Source organism: Schistocerca americana, chromosome 7, assembly GCF_021461395.2.
Source record: "Schistocerca americana isolate TAMUIC-IGC-003095 chromosome 7, iqSchAmer2.1, whole genome shotgun sequence".
In the NCBI taxonomy this organism is placed as follows: Eukaryota; Metazoa; Arthropoda; class Insecta; order Orthoptera; family Acrididae; genus Schistocerca; species Schistocerca americana.
Window position 1 is genome coordinate 256009119 of NC_060125.1, and position 16559 is coordinate 256025677.

Below are 16559 nucleotides of genomic sequence, written 5' to 3' on the forward strand. Positions count from 1 at the left end.
CCCCTCCGTGCCTTCCCTGGAAATCTAGTGGATTCGAACCTGGTTACATCTGAAGTGGTGGGTTGGACCAATGGCTTAGATATAAAAGGGTTCAAATGGCTCTGAGCACTATGGGACTTAACATCTGAGGTCATCAGTCCCCTAGAACTTAGAACTAATTAAACCTAACTAACCTAAGGACATCACACACATCCATTCCCGAGTCAGGATTCGAACCTGCGACCGTAGCGGTCGCTCGGCTCCAGACTGTAGCGTCTAGAACCGCACGGCCACTCCGACCGGCGCTTAGATATAAAGATCTAAACTGTATTTTAATGTGTCTGTGGTACTGTATTTTATGTTTTATTGTGATTGTTACGTATCATACGCTGAATAACAAAAAAGTTGAAGGACCGCCGGCCGACTTACTGTCCAGAGGCCGCTATGGCGCGCTGCCTGGTGACCAGGCGGAAGTAGTTGTCCATGCGCCAGGCGCGGTCACTCGGCAGCATGAGGCCGATGGCCGCTGCCAGCCCGGCCCCCGCCTCCGGGGGCGGCTCCTGCGAGCGGATGCGGTGCAGCTGCGTTTGCTGCGCCACCGCCGCCGCGATTTTCGCCAGAGACAGCACCGCCGCCATCGCTGCTCTGGCAGTACGTTCCCGGAGTTCACTAGGTCTTCACTCCAGTCTCTCACGCAACCGACCAGTTCCCCGGAACCTCTGAGATTCCCGATAACGTCAGAACAGACGTATCCTCAAAATGCGCAGCACTTTCACACCGTATTCTACACTAACGAGCATGTATCATCCTCAGAGTCTTATTCTGCATCTCCTCTCAACCAGAAAGTCTGCAGCGATGTCACCACACTTACTTCGCTGTGATGTGTGTCTTCCGATTACAATTACTGCCCTTCCTTGCAACTTTTCAGTGCTACAAATGATCGGAACAGTTCTGTAACATGATATGCAGTCAATAGAAGCGAAATCTACTCTGCAGTACTCTCTTGTAATTTACATCGACTTTACTTAGCTCATTTGAGGACTTCGTAGGAGCATTCCCCAACTGGCACAGATTTATCACGCTATAACACTTATCTACGAGAGCTGTATTTACCAACATGTTCCAGAGTTCTCTGTAACCACTTACACCGCGAATGCCCAGATGTTATGGCTACAAACAGATTGGCTACACCCTATTACTATTCTAAATGTTGTTAACATAAAGGTGTCACCATTTTTGTTGTGAGTTAGAAAAACAGTGGTGATTTCAGTCATATGAGTGACATTTCCTAAAAACAAACAAATAAGTGGGCATCAAGTGTCTTTCGTTTATAGCATCACCGCCACCGTGCTACAATCGTAGCTTTTTGAGCTACAATAGTAAACAACTGAGTTAACCTTTTTGGAACCATATCATCTGCTTGAATCTCCAAGCGTCCATCACTCGCGTTACATTCTCGTCTTCTATCTGGTAGCCAACGAAATGCATCATATTCAATAAGTACATAATCGTTGTCTCTACGTTCGTTCACATTGTTCTGAACACCCTACACATCTTAATCCACAGAATTACAACCGACTTTTTCCTATTCTCAGCAAGATATCGTTGCACTGCAGACATTTGTTCAGCACCATCAAATAGCATCAAACACTCACTACCCTTCTAGTAAACTGACAAGGATAGTACGCCACGGAATACCAGTTTTATTAATTTTTTACCCTTGTTCAGTTTCAAACCCCTTAGCTGATTTCCTCCAAGACACCCTTTTTGTCCATGTAGCTACTTTAGTCAGTAGTAACAAATGACAACAGCCCTCCAATCCGCTTTAGTTGTTGAAAAACACAGTACGTAGTACAGTTGTTGAGGGTGGAAGTGTTCAGAAGCACGTTCGTGTTTCAATATTATAACTGAGAGTTAATAACATGCACCATGTACAGATTCTTCGACGCCACTAGCTTGGAAAATCTGCACTCATTCACTTCATATCAATTAACCTGTTTCGAAACACGGACACAACTCAGGACTGATATTCTCAGTTCACAGAAGGACTCCGTGTCATAACTGAAATGCATCTTTCACTGTCCAACAGCCGTAAACATTCTCGTTTTTTTTTCGTAAACTGACAAGATGAACACTCCACAAAATTTCCGTTCACTCAGAATTCTTCCCTCTCATGGACATAATTTTTTGATTTTTTCGTGGTGCGACGGGCGCTAGCGATCCAGTTATTTGTCAAGTATTTTCACCACTAACAACGTCGTGTAAACGCTTTTGAAGCAGATGCGTTGATTGTAGTTCCACATGTGCAGTTGACAGGTGGCCAGTTCGACACTGAGACATGAAGACACGCAGATTATTTACTTTCAGTTAAGACACACACTCGAACAGCCTGCAATTATTTGGATGGTGTCGAGAAACACGTCTCGCTGGCTCAGCGAAAATAAATCCCCTTTTTCTGTCCTGCCACAAAAGACATTTCCGGTGCATCGCCCAAAACTTTTAACAAGACAGTACCTTTTTTCCGAAAGGTTACGGGGATAACGTATTTACAAGAAGTTGATATCATTCAGAATTTCTGTCTTATTCAGTATTGCAGCCCTTTCAGCCATTAGCATTGGAAACACTCCTGCAGCGGGCACGGACGGTTATGTTGTACTTATCCAAGTCACTATAGGTTTAATAGAGGTGAACAGGACTTCTTGTAACGCAAATTAAGGGCCAATACGGAATCACTGAGCGAGAAACATCACGCAGAATCGTCTGCCAGTCCAGATGTGACAGAGGGTGCCTGCGTTACGGTGCCGTTTGTAGTCCGCGAGACCGTGGGCGTGAACAGCTGTCGAAACGATACGCGTGGTGAATGGGCGTCGACACGCGGATGCTGGCGACGTCTGGTGGCTGGTGTCTGGTGGCTGGTCCCGGCAGAGACTGAGGAGTCGCCGGAGGACCCGGCGCTCGGCGTCGCGAATGTAGGGCGGCGGCAGCGCGAGGGCGCATGACCGCTCTCCCCCTCCACCCCCGCCGCCCCCGCCATATATCACGCAACTTGTCCCGAGACGGATAAAACTCGGCGCCGGCCATAGTCCGGAAATATACGCGCCCCTGTCACCGGAAATGGGGCTGCTCGTCCGCCACCGTCACGCCACAACTCGCTCGGCTCACGAATAAATCACGATAAGAGGCGCCTCCACGTCTCGTCACTGGGGTAGCGCGCACACGTCTGCATCGGCAGAAACCTGCGTACCGTGCACCGCGTAGAATGCGTGCGCTCCCCAGTTTTAATGTGTGAAGTCGAGGAAGTGAGTGTCTTGTCGAGTTGCATTACTCTTGGCGTCATCTGCATTTATTAACCCTCTCCAGAACCGATGTTTAAGAATCCGTGATGCTTATCTATATAAACAAAAATCATTTGCCGTACGTATTAGTTGAGAACGTCTCTACCGATCTGGCTGATTCTTTGTTGTTGTTGTGATCGCAATTATCGAGACAAGGTTTGTATGAAAGAAAAATTTCTGGAAAATCCACTGCAAGTCGAATATTTGGATGAAATTTTTCCATCAATCAGAGAACTGCGACGATCGGTCTGAGGGGTCTGCTGGCACGTGTTTTCGTATATAAAACACGTTCAGTCTGACAGTTCTGCAATCGCATGTTTTCATAACAACAACAAATTCTGCATTCAGTAGTGATAGTTTGCGAAAATGAATACAACTGAAAGCGATACATCAGTGTATTATTCTTGGAGTGGAAAAAAAAGAAGGGAGTTGACATTACGTCACAAACTTGAAGCCGACGTCCACCATCTTCTATGGCCCAAAACATTAGGTCCATCGCATTTACACCTCCATGGTTCACCGCGGTCCTGTTTCCCCGTGATGTCACTCTGACGTGCCCTTCCGCAGTTTCGACCGCTAGGAATATCTGTTGTTTTGTGGTCGTATCCTAAATAGCATCTGGTGCTTTCATTGAGTGGAGGCGTAGTTGTTTCATCAAAAATGGCAGGTTTTGTCGTTTACAGGTGTACTAATCTTCACAATCGTAATCTAAAGTTTAAAGGAATCACATTTCATTCGTAAACAGAACCGTTTAAGCAATATTTTCTTTTGTATACATTAATTATGGCTGCGCTGCCTACTCTTTTTGTTTCCTGTGTTTTTCATTGCCTTCCATATCGCAAACGCTCCGATATTCCAGCAACACTGTATCAACGGTCTCGTCCCCACATAACACACGGTTACGTGACTACGTGACCGCGCTGATTCTTGCTCCAGCAACTCACGCCATAGATTCCTCCCGCCGATAATTGTTCATTGTTCACATTTCCTCCCTCCTTGAAAATGATTCTTGCTAGAACAGCCGGAGATAGCGGTCATGTGTGTGTGTGTGTGTGTGTGTGTGTGTGTGTGTGTGTGTGTGTGTGTGTGTGTGCTGTGCTTCCTTTCTGAAGCAGGCTTTGGCCAAAAATTTATGTGAGCACTCTTTTCGTCGTGCCTACCTCCTGCTCGGCGTGTGAGTAGCAATCTATTCGCTCCACAATCTAGTTATTTCCTCATGAAGTTTGTTGTAAATAATCCATCCCACTTCAACAGGAACAATGATGTAAACAATTACAATACCAGAAGAAAAACATGACATTCATTATGCCACATTAAAGTTCACAATGCTACAACCAAAAGTCTTGATCACTTGCCCAGTGATATGGAATACCTGCCAGATAGGAAAGTTACAGTTTAAACTAAACTGAAAACGTTTCTCTTTGATAACAACACCTATTCCGCAGAAGACTAACTATTATTGCAATGTTTAAATGGTGGTGGGTGGGAATTATTAAAATATTTCTTCTATAACTAAAAAACAAAAAACCGATAAATGATCAGCATTCAGGCATATTTACAAAAAAAATTGATGTTAATACGAAAGACTCGGTGTGCCAACACTCCAGTGGCAGCAGCGCGGCATACTTCAAAGTGCTCACAGTGGGGGCGCCACAAGAGATGCAGCCGTCATACCGCTGGAGTCCACGGAGCCTACCAGGAAGCAGCCCCACGTGATTAAGTCGCGTCGTCCCGGCCCGGAAGGGGAGTCGTGTGATGGACCTCCGGGAGTACGAAGCAGGTCCCCTGTCAGTCGCGACGCTGTTACTCTGAGAATATTAACGGGAGATGAACTTCTGCTATGGACCTGGACACGAGTGATTGCTCTTAGTTACGTTTCGTCTTGTTTTCACAATAAATCTTCTAAGCTGTAATTAATTCTGACTTTCTATTTGGTAGTTTGTACCTGGGACACAAAATCATCACGATTCAACGTGCTAAGAACACAAGGAACATGAAACTAACCAACTATTAGTATATCACAAAGCATGGTAATGACTGACATACTTTGAAAACCGTAAAATGAAATTCAAATGTTAAATGAAGCAGATGATCAAAGTAGACGTACAATCCAATTCGTTACTCCTGAAAAACTGACAAAAGTTACTGGCGTGAAGTATTCCGGGAAAATAGGCAAATGGGCTACTGTTGGAAAGGTAGGCCTATATGTTACACACGTTAAGCTGTCATTACTACAGAAATGATTTACATACATGTTATAGCAAATCATCCATTTTACGGGGTGTAAGAATCTGAGATCATTTCCTTAATCACATTTAAAGTATTGCACAATGCTGGAACATGTTTAAAAAAATATATCGTTTTTCTTACCCTGTAAATTGCTAATATTGGTCACACACTGAATGACGCATCATAGGTAACTTTCAGAGCGAGAAGATGTGTAAACTACAGTCAAACTAATGCATAGGCTGTCTAATAAAACGGGAACTCGATTCTGTATGTACGTAGGTATACCTCTATGCAGCTCTGTTTCCTTGTTATTTCAGTAACCGTTCACTACGTTGGCGTACAAAAGGTACGATAGCATGCTTTGCTTTTTTCCCCACTGTACACGTTTATGGGCTAGAAAACAACATGTAGGTAAGTTTTTTGGAAATGTGAACGTTAAAAATGTGCATACAAGCTGAAAATTTAGCGAAAAAGAAGCAGTACCAGTAAAGAAACAAGCACTGGTTTCAGAATTCCAGTTCATTTGCTATCGATGCAAATACAGTAAAAGTGGAATTAAATGGATTATGAAAGCATGCTTTCCCCATAATTTCCTTCTCTTCTTGGTTCAAAAATGGTTCAAATGGCTCTGAGCACTATGCGACTTAACTTCTGAGGTCATCAGTCGCCTAGAACTTAGAACTAATTAAACCTAACTAACCTAAGGGCATCACACACATCCATGCCCGAGGCAGGATTCGAACCTGCGACCGTAGCGGTCGCTCGGTTCCAGACTGTAGCGCCTAGAACCGCACGGCCACTCCGGCCGGCTCTCTTCTTGGTTATTCGAAATATATCAACAAAAAACGAGTTACGTTAACGAGGCCAAATGTATTGTAGTACTACAGCAAATACGCGTTCAGTAACAGAAAAACGTCGAGAGTTGCCTTCCTACTACTATGTTATTCATATAAGCACTGTAAATTTTAGTATTTGAAACAGTTGTTGCATGCACAGGACAGAAATAATGAATAAGAAGCAGTGGTGGACAGCAGTCTGATAATGTTTTGGACTATTTAAGACGGTGGCGTGCCCCGCCCACTCTGGCTTCAAGACAATGTACAGCGTAAGTGTATAACACCACCTCCATGGTGTTATCGGTGCTAATCATATCTGTGGTGTGTTGCAAAGATTGAACTGATGTCAGTTCGCGTTAATCTGGTGCGTTGCAAACATTCCACTGATTTGAGTTCGAGGTTTATTTCTTTGGAAAAAATGCCACCAGCACAACGCAGGCCAACTACATGATCGTCGGATCAATGAGACTGACGAAGAGCGCCGACTGGGTTTGGAGGCAATTCGAATAAGAAATTCTCAAGTGCGATCCATTATGACTTCGGAAGAGATACAGTCGAGTTCGACTCGCTCAGTTAGAGCTTACGCACAAAATAATTTGGAACATCAACAACACCGACTCGCTGTTAAGAAGCGGATAAACAATGTGATTGAAGCATCGATAATTACAGGAAAGTTCAAAGATGAGGATGTTCTGACGTCAAGAATAACACTGATTCCAACAGACTTGCCATTTCAATTTAAGCGCGTCCAGTCTCCGATTCGCCTTGCATTCGCAAGAACGGTAGTTGGAAGTGTGTGGTGTGTGGAATAAACCTTGAACTGTTTTTTTTTTCTTGGACATTTGTACGTTACGCGTTCGAGAAACGGTAAACCATCGTCGATATTCGCTTTCTCTCCAGACGGGAGGACAAAAAATATCGCCATGAACGCATTAAAACACCAACCAATTATTGTCAAAACAAACAATTCACATTTATTTCATTTCAATACATTCATGATCTTACTGAAACTGCTGGGAAGATTCGATTGGATAGATCCCCTCTCGGTCAACTGACTGACTGACTGATTTATTTCATTTAAATTAATTCATGATCTTACTGAGATTACAGGGAAGATTCGATTGGATGGATCCCTACTCGATCAACTGACTGACAGACTGACAGATAACGCTCAGCCGAAACCGCTGGGATATAGACGTGTTGTGCAATAAGCACTTCCTGTTAAAGCGGCTGCGAGAAAGATCATGCCAAGCTGTGCTGTTAAAAAGTGAGGTTTTGCTACCTTCTCGCAGTCATTTGTAACACAAAACAGGAAAGTTGTGTTTATGGATAACTTTATAATCCTGACTGTTCGTAGATTAAAACCATACAAAATGCTGTCATTAAAGCTACTATCCTTGCAAATCCAGCTGCTTGAAAGGTTTCCCTCACACCCCGTGTAGTAATGGTTCCAACCGATTAACCCACTCATTTTGACTCCTGTTCCCAACCAAGATTCTGTTTGCAATAACAACAAATAAGGTCAGAGAGAGGAGGAGGAGGAGATGGACAGGGAATGGGGGAGGAAATAAATATGAAGTAGGGGAGGGAGGATGTGGACAGAGAGATGAGGGAAGAGGAGATGGATAGAGAGAGGTGTGGGATAAGAGATGTACAGGGAGCGGGGGGAAGGTGATGGACAGAGAGAGAGGGGAAAGGAGGTGGAGATGGACGAAGAAGGAGGGGGGGGGGGAAGGAGACTAGGACGTATATCCTGTTTCCATACATAACTAGCAATTGCGAAGAATTGCCGGAATTGCTAGTTCAATATAAATACAAAAAACTGCAGCCAATTACTTTTTTTAAATCCTTGTTTATCCGATAAATCAGGTTTTGAACATTTTCGGAATCATCTTCAGATGGCCCACACGATGTTCCATGACTGTTTCATAGAGTAATGCTCTGTGACAAGGAGATGGGACATGTTTTAACGTGTCGTCATGAGTAAAGTTTATATGGCGATTTGTACTAAAACACAATTTGTGCACCTAATGCGAAAGTAAGGTGGGTTTGTAATTAGTATCCTTCTAGCGGCTTTCATTGTGAATGTTAGTTGGTTACACATTACTCACTTTTCGCTGGATATGAGAATGTATACCGATTATCACAAAAATTTGCTAGCGTCCAGCATCTGCTGTAGACGTGGTGCTTGTTATAAAGCTCTTCAAACAAAGATACAATGTAGTTTACTCAAAGGCACTATTTTATTTTTGTTTGCATGTACAGGCACTGTAAGACAGATCTTTGTAACAGGCACCAGTTGTACAGCACGTGCTGGATGCTGGCTACGTTTCGTGATAATCAATACATTCAGGTAGTTGGAAACAGCCTGAAAATCTTGTAAGGGTATTGCAGGTAGGTTGTGCTGAGAAATAGTTGTTGAGACAAAAATTCGATATATTGCGCCGTTTCCGATTTGGCTGGCACTGGTTAGCCAATCAGGCCTTCGCGCGAGCACATTCAAGTGGTCAGTTTATATTAAATTTGATCGGCGGTAAGTAACAAAACTTTTGTTCTACCTTCTAACTGCACTCCTACTAAATATCACTCTGCAGAGCAGTAATAGATCAGTAGAATCCTATTTCTCACTCAATTATTTCTCATCTCTATCTCTTCCTTTCTCTGCGTTGATTTTACCACTCCTACATTCTATTACAATTCGATCAAACTGCTAACTGATGTCACCAACTCCAGATGGACTATCTCTTGAACGAGGCACTGATGACCTTGCTGTTTGCTCCCCTAACCACCCCCCCCCCCCCCCCCCCGCCCGAAATCAGATTGTTGTATAACAGCGCAATCGCAATGCTTATGGAGCAGTAAAATACGTATTACCAGCGTTCCTTTCTGCCGACAGTTGACGATAGCAGTCGTAAGGTTTTACAGTGACTGTTAACAGGCTGATCCTGGTGCTTCGGCTCGTGACCCCGCTGGTTGTAAATTATATGGGATACTGCATTGCAAGTACCTGCTGCATCGCCTTTACTATCGCTCAGTGCCAGCTTGCACCTGACTGACATCTACTGCTGTCCAAGCGAAGCACATCTCCGACTCTATGAAACACCTTAAACGACGGTATAATGCCGTAGAATGGGAAGCAAATGGAATGCAAATTGTGAATGAGGTCGTACCCGCAATCTGCATATTCCGCAACGTCCATCAAGCAGAGGGCACGCAAGCCCCCAAACGTCTGTTTATCATGGCGCGACGACCGTAATTTCGGGAATAGCAGGCTGCTGGAAACAAGATAAATGCGGAAGTAACGGCAACGACAAACATTTCACTTTTCAAAACACAAGAGAAAGAAATCATGGCATCATTTGAAGGAGAACATAAATATCAATAATATCAAGCCAAGCCATGTAAACTGTTACTTAAAACAGACGAATGAATGACGCTAAATGCCGAAGATTGTGCTGTGATGTCCTGTGATACGGAAGTGTCATCGGTCCCGTACCAAATCTGAACACGATCTGCTCTATTTCCATTTTTGTCTCTTTATACACTACAGCTCATCGAGTTTCCAGGTGTAGCCGTACATTAGTCGTCGAAATATATTGTGTCGTCTTTACAGGTATAAATGACTTTTTTTTTTAATTTCTTATCGATATGACTGAGCAACATTTGCTGTGCTAACTGCTACCTGGTCGACTGTAATATGCTGGAGAGTTTATTGTACATTAATATTGCTATACGTTAGTATCAGAAACTCTGTACCGCAATAGGTTGTTAAATTTCAGCATTGCAGACGCTTTTCCATTGATTAATGTGGCGTTTTGATTTGAGGAAAGATGGGATTGTAGCTTTCCTTAGGATGTCGGTTAAATTGTAGAACTTTACCGACACATGGCGATGGCAGCCTGATGCGAATAACAATGAGGTTGCCACCTTTCGTCTAAACAGCAGGAGGGGCCATCATTTTCCTCAACTTGAATTCAGTGATTACCAGCTAAAGTACACACTCGTTCAAAATACACTCATATTCAGAGGAAACAGAACACCTTGAACGACTGAAAGGTAGGATATTCATATTCACAGGACGTGTACATTAGTATGTTCCGGAGAAATGATTAGTATTTGAGCAATATTGGCCCGCGAGTTCAAGACAACATCGATTACGCGTCGCAACACCACCTACCGGTAAAAAGTGCCTGCGGCTCTCGTTGTCGCTTTAAACCGAAGGTAATGGATCACCGCGCTTAGCAGACGTGCAGGATGGCTCGCAGACGTCTGCGCGAAACGTACCGTCAGATCCGTGAGTTTGAAAGTGGGCGGATTATTGGCATGAGAGAATGTAGTGCATCCACCCGGGAAATTGCTGCTCGTGTGGGACGAAGTGTTGCGGCGGTGCAACTGGTGTGTGCAGAATGGCACACATAAGGCGTAGAACATGACGATATGGGACAGGCAGCACCACCCAGACCATCTCCTGAGGAGATCGACACCTCATCCGAATGGCATTGCAGGACAGATCTGCGTTCTCCTCGGGAACAGTGGAACAGAGTAACACATCGTACACTATAAGGGCCGACCGAAGTGGCCGAGCGGTTTTAGGCGCTACAGTCTGGAACCGCGCGACCGCTACGGTAGCAGGTGCCTCGAGCATGGATTTGTGTGATGTCATTAGGTTAGTTAAGTTTCAGTAGTTCTAAGTTCTAGGGGACTGATGACCTCAGAAGTTAAGTTCCATAGTGCTCAGAGGCATTTGAACCATTTGAACACTATAAGGGTTGACAGTCCGTCGCCGTTTATTACGGCATGGGTTACGTGCACGTCGTCCACTTCTCCGCCTACCTTTGACGAATGTGCAGAAACATGCCAGACGATAATGGTGCATGTAACTAAGTCAATAGGGCTAGCGGTCTAACGCACGGCTTTCCGGAGCGGGAAGGAGCGCCTGGTCCCCGGCACGAATCCGCCCGGCGGACTGGTGTCGAGGTCCGGTGAGCCGGCCAGTCTGTGGGTGGTTTTTGGCGGTTTTCCAACTGCCTCAGCGGATGCGGGCTGGTTCCCCTTATTGCGCCTCAGCGATACTATGTCGGCGTTTACTGCCCAAACAAGTTCTCCACGTACGCGTACACCACCATTACTCTACCACGCAAACATAGGGGTTACACTCGTCTGGTGTGAGACGTTCCATAGAAGGGGTCCACCGGCAGCTGAACCGCACAATAACCTTGGGTTCGGTGTGGGACGGCGGAGGGGTGAAATGGACTGCAGTAGTCGTCGTGGGGTTGTGGACCACTGAGGCTGCAGCGGGGACGTAGCCTCTCCGTCGTTTCTAGGTCCCCGGTTAATGTACAACATGCATACAAGTCAATAGGGACGGAATGGCATCAGGTAGTGTTTTCGGACGAATCCAGGTTCTGTTTGTTCGAAAATGATCGCTGCATTTGATTCGCCGTACACAGGGGCAGCGGCATTACAGTGACTGTATTCGCACAGGACATACAATGCCAACTCAAGGCCTTATGGTGTGTGATGCTGTTGGGTACAACCACACACCACAGTTCGTGAATGTCCAAGACACTGTGATCAGAGTGACCTACGTGAACGACATCCAGCGACCCGCAGTCATGGCCTTTCTGCACAACACCTCAGACGCCATTTTTGTTGCAAGACAGTGCACGACCACGTGCTGCTGCACCAAGTCGTGTCTTTTTGGTGTCACAGGGTGCAGCCTTTGCCCTGGCCCACCAGATCGCAAAACTTGTCGCCAATGAAAATGTGTGGGATATGGTGAAACGACGGGCGCAGCGCTGTGACCGAATGCCGACCACCACAGATGAACTTTGGAACCAGGTGAATGCAGCATGAATGGCTATACCATAGGACGCCATTCGCGCCATATACGCGTGATGGAATCACACATGGAACAAGTCATCAGGGCTCATGGCGAACGCTGAGACCCTAGGCAACAGGGTACATGCTGAACTGAGATGACTGAAATGCTAATTACTTCTGCAGAACATACTAATGAACATGTCCTGTGAATATGAACGTCCTATCTCTAGTCGTTCAAGGTGTTCTGTTTTCTTCTGTACATGAGTGTATCTAGTATTGTGTTAGATCGCTGTTCGTCTACAAAGAGTACATTTTCAGAATAGCTGCAAAAGTCAGAACCGTCACAAACCCTAAGCCACAAACCGGGAGGCAAATGCAACTGGCCACTGTAGAATAGCTCTTCCTCTAGTATCCTCAGCTGCAGTGTATTGTAGTCCTTTTTGGATTAACAGTACACGCGCAAGAAACATTCATGTCCAGCTACATGATGCAGTGAGAACAGTCTTAGGCCGCTACAAGTCGAGGACAGTTAGCGGCATCACTTGTGATGTCATTGGTGACCCTGCTAGTTGCCAGAGGCTTCTTGAACTAGTCAACTGCTGAGGCAATTTTTAAACAATTCTTATGTTGTGCTCCACTGTTATGATAAAAGATATTTTTATACATACAACCTAAAATCTGCAATAAATTTCTTTTGAGCCATAAATGGTTTCGACGCTTTCGTCATCACTTGAAAGATGTTAAAGTAGTATATATATCCCATGTACATTGTTGCAAAATATGTTACTTGTACAGCATTAAGTACGCTGCCTGGCAAATAAAAATGTAGCACTCAGAAGACTTAGTCGGATATCAATGTTACTTCGTACATGTACACACCACAGGCAGGTATGTAAATGATTAGGATTGCCACTCTCTGTAAAGGGAAGGACTGTCACAAGAGAGCATTAGTATTCTTCGTGCTTAGTGTTATTACCAGGCCTGGTGGGGTCTAAAACTGGTGTGAACAGCGTCAGATGTTGACAGATCACTGAAGGCCACGGAGATGACGTGTACTCGTGTACGAGAAAGCATTATCAGCACCTGAAAGAATTTAAAAGAAGTCTTGTTATGGGTCTCTATGTGGCCAGCTGATCAAATCGTGCAATATCCAGAATTGTGGGGCATTAGGAGTGACTGTGGCCCGATGTTGAACAGCATGAAAACGAGAGGGCAGGCATACTCGCCGTCAAGGTTCTGGAAGACCACATCTGACCACTACAGGGGAGGACTGACGTATTGTACGTCAAGCATGTCGTGACCCTTTCACATCTGCGACTGCCATCTGAGAACAAGTAAAGGATTTCCTGCAACATCCCATACCATTGGTCGGAGACTAGCAGCAGCCGGTCTGGGGAATACCGTAACGTGTGTAGGCTGCGGATAACACAACGCAAACGGTGCGTTTGGAGTGGTGTCGTGCCCGGGAGCGTGGACTCCTCATCAGTGGCGTCGCAATATCTTCAGCGAAGAATCGTGGTTCTGCACTATCCCGAGTGACCATCGTCGGCGAGTACGACAGTGACCTGCAGAGACGTCCTATTGATCAAATGTTTTGGAGAGGTACAGTCATATTACTCCTCATGTCGTGGTGTGGGTAGCCATCAGGTATGACTTCCGGTCAAGCTAGTAGTGACTCATGGAACTGTGATGGCACAATGGTACATCACGGACATCCTGCATCCCCATGTGGTATTTCTAATGCGATAGTATCCTGGTGCCATTTTTCCACACGACAATGTTCATCCATAGATGATACGTGTCTCTATGAACTGTATGTGTGATTTTGAGGTACTACCTTGCCCAGAAATATCCCCCACAGGTGTCCCCGATAGAACATGTATGGCACCAGCTCTGACGTCACCTCCATCTCAGCGGCAGTACCCAGGATATCAACACTTAGGGGCCAGTTTAGCTCACGAGAGGATACAGTACCTTTATGAAGTACTTCCCAACCGAATCAGTGCACCTGTCGAGGCCAGAGGGGTGTAACATCATACTGAAAAATGTACCCTTCTGATAAGTTCTTTTTAAATTTGACTCGATACTTGTAATCTCTGAAATAACACAACATACCCTCACAATCCGTGAAGTTGCCGCTCGGTCTGAGGCACCTTGCCATGGTCCGCACGGCTCCTCCCATCGGAGGTTCGATCCTCCCTCGGACATGGCTGTGTGTGTTGTCTTTAGCGTAAGTTAGTTTAAGTTAGATTAAGTAGTATGTAAGCTTAGACACCGATGACCTCAGAAGTTTGGTCCCATAGGATCTCACCACAAATTTCCAACATTTTCGTGAAGCGTCATTCAGATTCTTCCTCCCCATCTGGGAGATCCACTGTTTTTGTTAGTTGCTGTATAATATATATGTAAAATATTTTGCAATAAATGGTATGTGTTACATAGATATTGTCCAGTTACATCAACGTGACCACCTGTGAAAAGCCTGAATAAACACCTTTTGCAGCGCAGCCCGCTGCAAGACGTGTAGGAAGAAAATGGTTCAAATGGCTCTGAGCACTATGGGACTCAACTTCTGAGGTCATTAGTCCCCTAGAACTTAGAACAACTTAAACCTAACTAACCTAAGGACATCACACACATCCATGCCCGAGGCAGGATTCGAACCTGCGACCGTAGCGGTCTCGCGGTTCCAGACTGCAGCGCCTAGAACCGCACGGCCACTTCGGCCGGCGTGTAGGAAGAGAGTCAGTCAGTTTCTGGTAGGTAGCGACAGAGATGTGGAGCCATGCCGCCTGCAGTGCCATGGCCCATACACTATGTCTCTTGGTTGAGGACCCATGATGCGAACATCCCGACCGAGGTGGCCCCCCCATATTCTCGATTGGATTTAAATCCAGTGACAAACAATCCTGTTGGTAGAACATCCGCAACTGAGCATTACAGCAGAGCTTAAAAATACTGCTTCAGTTGTAAATTACTTTATTTTCACACGACGGGTTTCGGATTGTTATAGACCCATCCTCAGGTGTCGTAGCTGTGTTGTGGTCCCCGGGCGCCGCGTGTACCAGGCGCGGTGTGGTGCCTATGAGTGCAGAACAGGGAGTAGCGGATGCGAACGAGGAGGCAAGGTGGTAAGTCAGAGTGGCAAAAGTGTTGACATCTATTGACGGAGAGAAGAACACGGGGCCACTAGCCCGCCCACTCACAATTTGAATTTAGTGGTTTAAATTTTAAATGAGGGAAAAGCAAAAAATTACATACAAAAAACACACGATGTAAGTTAAAAGTGCATTATGCGTAGTACAGTAGCGTATTGAACAGGTCGGCCCAGAACTGTAGTAAAACTGAGTGGAAGATGCTAGTGGCCCCGTGTTCTTCTCTCCGTCAATAGATGGCAGCACTTTTGCCACTCTGGCTTACCAACTTGCCTCCTCATTCGCATCCGCTACTCCCTGTTCTGCGCTCATAGGCGGCACACCACGCCTGGTACAGGCGGCGCCCGGGGGCCACAGCACAGCTACGACACCTGAGGATGGGCGTATAACAGTCCGAAACCGGTCGTGTGAAAATAAAGTAATTTACAACTGAAGCGGTATTTTCAAGCTCTGCTTTATGGAACCACATTCATCGTAGTGATCTTCGAAATATACACATGCACTATGAGCTATGTGACAAGTTGCATTCTACTGCTGGTAGATGCCAGTGTGTTCGCGCATTACAACAATGACTGCACTGTTTGCCGCATCCCCCGACACAATATACCTTCCATTGCTAGTGCTGCCACCTACCGCATGTGACTTGTTATCACACACATTGACATCCAACATAGGCGGTGGTCACATTAACGTGACTGGGTAATTGGCCTCCAGCCTATTTCTCTAATGTTCCACTCTGTAACAGTGCTCTACGGTACCACTCTCGAACAGTGCTTTGGAAAGATGAACGCTGAAATCAATCCGTTCGAGATTTGATTTCTCTTATTTTATTACGATGATCATTTCTTTCTATGTAGACGACATTCAGCAAAAAAATTTCGCGTTCGGAGGAGAAAGATGGTGACCTCGCCGCAATGAAAAATGCCTTTGTTTTAGTGACTGCCATTCCTACTCGTGTTCACATCCTTGATACTTTCTCACCTATTCTGCGATAATACAAAACGAGCTACCCTTCTTTGAACTTTTTCGATGTACGCCGTCGGTCCTATCTGGTACAGATCCTATAATGTCCGTCATCTGATGACGAATTAGTCGAAAGAAGTTACACATAATAAAATTTTATAGCTGCTTACTTGTGGTATATCCAGGGTTTAACGGTTGTAAGTGCAGATATGTTCGTATGTATACCTTAATATGTGTCC